Here is a 5,652-nt window from a genome sequence, read left to right as displayed (position 1 = left end):
AATATACATAACATTAATGAAAATATGAAATGGAAAATTATCCAAACATGTAAATTGCACATAGGCAGTTTTCTAACAAAGTAACAAGCGGTGGACACTGAATGTCTTGCGTGAGGTCAAAGTAATGCTGTTTTATTGGCGTTTTTCCAAGGTTGCAAAAATAATTGAGATTACATGAGACATGAGATATTCGTTTGTGTTTAATATGTGTTTTAACTAGTAGAAAAGAGAAAGGGATGATCGCATACACGTGCTCTCTGTGCTGCCGCTTGCAGCGGTCTGTCATGACACATCAAAGAGCACCAAAACGGCATTTATCGTTTAAATTTCCTGATATAATAGACCATTTTAAAGATGAGACTTTATGATGTGGACTGCCACAAACCTGCCTATAACAGATTATAACTGTAACTGTAAAATGATGTGTGTTTTTCCAAGTAAAAGCTAAATGTTAACCATAGATGAATATATTCCATGGTGTGCCATAGCCAAGCCACATATGGCTCTCAGTTGTGTGCTGTCATTTGGGTCATATACCTCAATACAAATAGTCATCCAAAAGAAAATTCCCTCCAATTCTAAAGCATACTTTACCTGCCTGTTATGTGTTTTAAATTGAGAAATGGCTAGGTTTAGGGGTACGGGTCAGGTTAGGTGCTCAAAAACATCTATGTGATAATCATACCCTAGAATATCATGTCATGATGACAAAATTACACCCCAATATACTGTATAATTTAATGATGATCAAACTCACCAATCACTGGCCGCGTTACAATAAAGATAGTAAAGAGTGCTTTTGGCACCCGTGTAGTCACACGCATTTGCCTCTGTCACATGGTGGGATAGAATACCTTGTAAATGAGAAGCTGTTGTCTCACACCCTTTTTCTAGTTAACCAGGTGCAATTTCTCAATAATATAAGTTATTTATTTATTCTCATTAAAAACAAATGCCATGCTTTTTCCAGAACACCTACAAAGAAAAAAATATATATATATCAATCATTTACGTGAATGTTGGCATTGAAAAGTTTTTAGTGGGACACTAATGTCAGATAGCACCATAAATGCAGTGGTTTTGGGCTTAAATATTAATTTTGATATTTATGGCTGGTTTCCACCAAGGGGTACGGTTCAGTACAGTACAGTACAGTATGCAATTATGCCCGTTTCTATTGTCAGAAGTTGTGAGCGGTACCAACAAAGCGAACCGTACCATACCACTTTTTTGGTACCCTTCCATTGGAGTACCAAGCACAGCAAAAGGTACCGAAAGAGTGGAGCTAAACTCGTTGCAGAACATTGATTGATTCACAGTGGTTTGTCACTTGCACATGCTTCAAGGGCACAGATAATGTCACGCTTTCTTCTTCGCACAAGAAGGATGTCGATCACTACTAACCACCAAGGGCATAGTTTTGGTTTGAACATTGGGGAAGTTAAAGTGTGAACTCTTTTAAGGAGGGTTCTGGGGTCATGCTCACTCATAAGGTTTATTTATTTGTTTGTTTGCTTATATATTTTTTTCATCAGTTCATCAGGCTCTTAATGATTTAATCTGTGCCATCTTTTGGAATATTTGAAAGACATTTACCAGAGCTCTTAACTGTAGCATTTGTTATAATAAGACTAGCCTATTAATCATTACCAGGCCAATAATTACTTAATTTTTTTAATTAATCAGTATAGCATTTGTTATGAAGAAACAATCACCTGCACATTTAGCTACAGCATGCCACAGTTGTAATGTAAATCTATAGGGAAAAAAATATTCCCTTTACAGATAATTTAAAGGGGTCATCGGATGCCCATCTTCCACAAGTTGATATGATTCTTTAGGGTCTTAATGAAAAGTCTCTAATATACTTTGATTAAAAATTCTCAATGGTTTTGTAAAACAACACTGTAAAGAAGTGATTTTTCTTTACCGCTGCAGACGGCAGCGCTGGCGCTTTCATGTACACGCACACACACATACCTTCATTATTCTCCCTTCCCGTCCCGGTTTAAGCGGCACAGCATAGTGGGTGCACACGCTAGCTGGGTAGCATCGGTCAAAAAAACCCTCTGTATATTAATAGATACAAGTGGAAAGTCTGTATATTTCTTTTATTTGCTTTATTTTTTGGGTTATTTTGGTACTTTTTTTTGGTTGTGTATATATATTGGTTTGGACTGAGCACTTGTAAATATCTACACTGCTGGACTGCTGGATTATTGGTGCACGTGTAAATAAAACACCAGTTTACACTGAAAGAAAAAATTTGCGGGTTAAGCCAACATTTTTTTTTTGTTTTCTCTGTTTTCTGGACATTAACACCCACAGTAGACCTTGCTACAAGTTTACAGCTTCACATTTGGTGTCAGAAGTGGGATGGCTACCCGTAAGAAAGCACCAAAAGGCAGAAGGCCTGGTTTGCGTTCACAAGCCAAGTTGGAGGCTAAAGGGGACGAGACCTGAGATAGTTTGACGTTGGAAGGACAGGAGGCATCATCAGTAGAGCCTCCTGGAGCGTCAAGCAAACCCGGCCCAGGACAGACCAGTGGCCCTTCCACATTGCCCAGCGGGGGTCTGGTGAGCCTTTTTACTTTGTCAAAATGAGCTCAGCAAAAATCATCTCATTCTAAGGGGTTGTTCCTTTAAATGCAAATGAGCTCTGCTTGCCCCGCCCCTCTCTTTTCTCTGTGAAAAGACGGTCTTGTTTACATTAGCCGCATGTAGCCACTAAACTTCCTAACTACCACGTTATAAGGAAAGGCGATCGCAAAGATTCATAAAAAAACCCTTATACTCACTTCTGCTTTAAGTGAAGCTGGATCATAAATGATTCGCGCCAACATAGATATATGTAGATCTGGAGGCGCATTCCCTTCACAAACAAATGTAATCTACTTCATCTTCAGCGGCTCAGATGTCAGGAGTAAATGACGACCACTATGTTCATTATTGCATCCAGCAACACGACTCCTCAATCGCTCAATCGGAGATATTCTTGTCTAACTTACAGCCCTGCTTCAGCATCGAAACAAAGAGGGCGGACTGTGACAGCTGATTCGAGGTAAAACACTCATGTCAATCAACTATTGTGGGAGCGGCCTCTGTCTGTGTGACGCCACAACGACAGGCATCTGAGAACGGCTCGATTTGAAAAAGGGAATGTTATTTTTACAGATTAATTAAAAACCGCTGCATGGATTTTTATCATTATAGGGTAGATTTGTACATACACTGCCAACGCACATTAATGTTCAAACAACATGAAAAAGTGAACTTAGCATCCGATGACCACTTTAATAAAAATTCTACAAAATTCTCTGCAATACCTATGGTTCACGCAAATTTTATCACACTTTTATCACAGACTATACGGTGATTCACGCGACACTCAAGAACTGCGATTCCCCTTCAGTCGTACTCTTCGACATTACTTCATAACTGATGTATTTGGGGTCTCACTTGGGAGCCCAATCAGTATATAAGATGGCGGCGTGCATCCACTCATTCAGATTTTTGCTTCAGAGCTGATTGCTTTGTGAGCTACTTCTACGAAGAAGAAAGAAAAGAAATCCTTTCATCGCTGCAGGAGTGTCTCGGCTGTGTGGAACATCCTTTCTTTGCATTTCAGCAGAGAGATCGCCCTGATGAGTGCTACGGTTCTCCCCTGGGCAATCCAGCCTAAAAGAGCAATTTCCTACAGCATACACGGCCGTTGAGAGTGTCTTTTTCAAGACGCATCTCCAATCGTGTTCTTTTGGGGAATGATAGTTTCCTTCTTCCTCATGACGGTCACATTCGCTGTCTCACAGGTCTGGAATGTAAACAAATGTATGTTGAGATGGCATTTGTGAATGGGTTATGCACGCGCTGCATGGCCATGCCCATCATTACGCTCAGTCATAGCTTACATTTAAAGATGTCCATTAGTTCCTCAAACATAGTGTCCAGAGGCCAGTTAAAGCTCACCCTCAGTGGCGGGAGTGTGGGCAGGGCTTCCCTCGATCTCCACAAGGACTGGAAGTTGTAGGACCAATAAATGTTTGTCCAATCAAAATGATTGGTCCAAACATTACAATAGGCTGTCATACCTGCCTGTCAACATATGTATTTGCATACCTCTGCTGACAGCATACGTCATAAGCACATTCACGAACGCTTTGCAGACAGACCGCAAATGGCAGGCAGACGTCAACAACCTGATCTTCCTTCCTGGTATTCTTTCCTGAATACTGTTACTAACTGTACGCAAGTGTTCTCACAGTTAATGACGTATGATGTCGTAACGGCCACTACAGCATGTACAGTAGATTTGTAGCAGACTGACAACTGCGCATATGCGTATCTGTACGTTCTGGAAAGGTGAAGAGATGACTCACTCTACCGACATCTGTCTCTCTTTATTTTAGTTATGTCCTTTCTGTTTGTGACGAGAGTTGGATGCATGCTTGTGTACGTTTTTCGCACGATCCCCATGTATGTGGACGAGTGTGTCGACGCGTGAGGCGTTTTATCTGCCATCTTCTCGTCACCGGTGCTAATAATACACGGGAGACAAGAAGATGGTGTGTGATGATGTGTGCGCTGTACCACACAGTTTTCCTATCTGGGCTGTTGAACATTTCAACTCGGTGTTACAATGTATTGTGGTAATGCTGTCTCTGGTCGTCTGGTCTGTGTAAAGATGTGTTTAGGGGGCATGGCTTTGGGGGGCAATTTGCAGGGAGGGTGGGACTTTTGCTTTCAGTGCCATCAGGCTAAATTTAGTATTTAATAAAAATCTCCTATTGCACCTTTAACTAATGATCTGTAAAGCATTATATAATGTTTGTTAATGATTTATTAATGAAGGTTTTAATAATTGTAAATCATGTGAAAATAGTTTGAAGATTTAAAAAAAAATGCATGATAATATGAATTGAAAGTTTGATAGTAGTCAACATTTGAAGTGGATCATTTGAAGACCCGTTCTTGTCTTAGGACAACTTTGATAAACATTTTTGATCCATTTCAAATGTTGACTACTGTCACACCCCTGTGGACTGTTTTTGTGGTTTCCCCTTGTGTATGCCCTTATTTGGTCTTTCCTGTTCCGTTTCCAATTATGATGTCATTGCTTAATCGATTTCACCTGTCTCCCCCTGATTAGTCTGTGTATTTAAGTTTGGTTGTGTTCCCAGTTTGGTCGTCGGTTCTTATAAGTCATTTTGTTTTGTCATTCAGGTGTCATTTCTTTTACGCAAAAGTGCGTGTGGATTCCTTGCTTTTCCTGTTCGTTCCTGTTTATACTGTGGATTATTTAATAAATGTGCATGTCCTGGACCTCCTCGTCAGTATTCCTCATTACCCGCACACCACGCCGTGACAACTACTGTATATATCCAACAACAGCCAACAAACACACTGAGCAGTGCTGTCATCTGAAATTACCCTTAAAAGACAAGAGTAGCATGACAAAGATATCTCTTTCCTCAGCGGACATTTAAACTAATGTTTTATTGTGAATATGAGACTGAGCTGAAGAATGAATGCTGTATCAAATGCAGGTAATCACACTCGCTCAGACCATCTCTCTCATAATATCCATAATACACTGCTTTTAAAACAGCAATACAATAAACTTGTAATGAGGCAACTCAACTTTTCTTTTGTGAC

This window comes from Labeo rohita, chromosome 22 (assembly GCF_022985175.1).
Source record: "Labeo rohita strain BAU-BD-2019 chromosome 22, IGBB_LRoh.1.0, whole genome shotgun sequence".
Classification (NCBI taxonomy): Eukaryota; Metazoa; Chordata; class Actinopteri; order Cypriniformes; family Cyprinidae; genus Labeo; species Labeo rohita.
The sequence above is the reverse complement of the archived record's forward strand: the minus strand, read 5'-3'. Positions refer to the sequence as shown.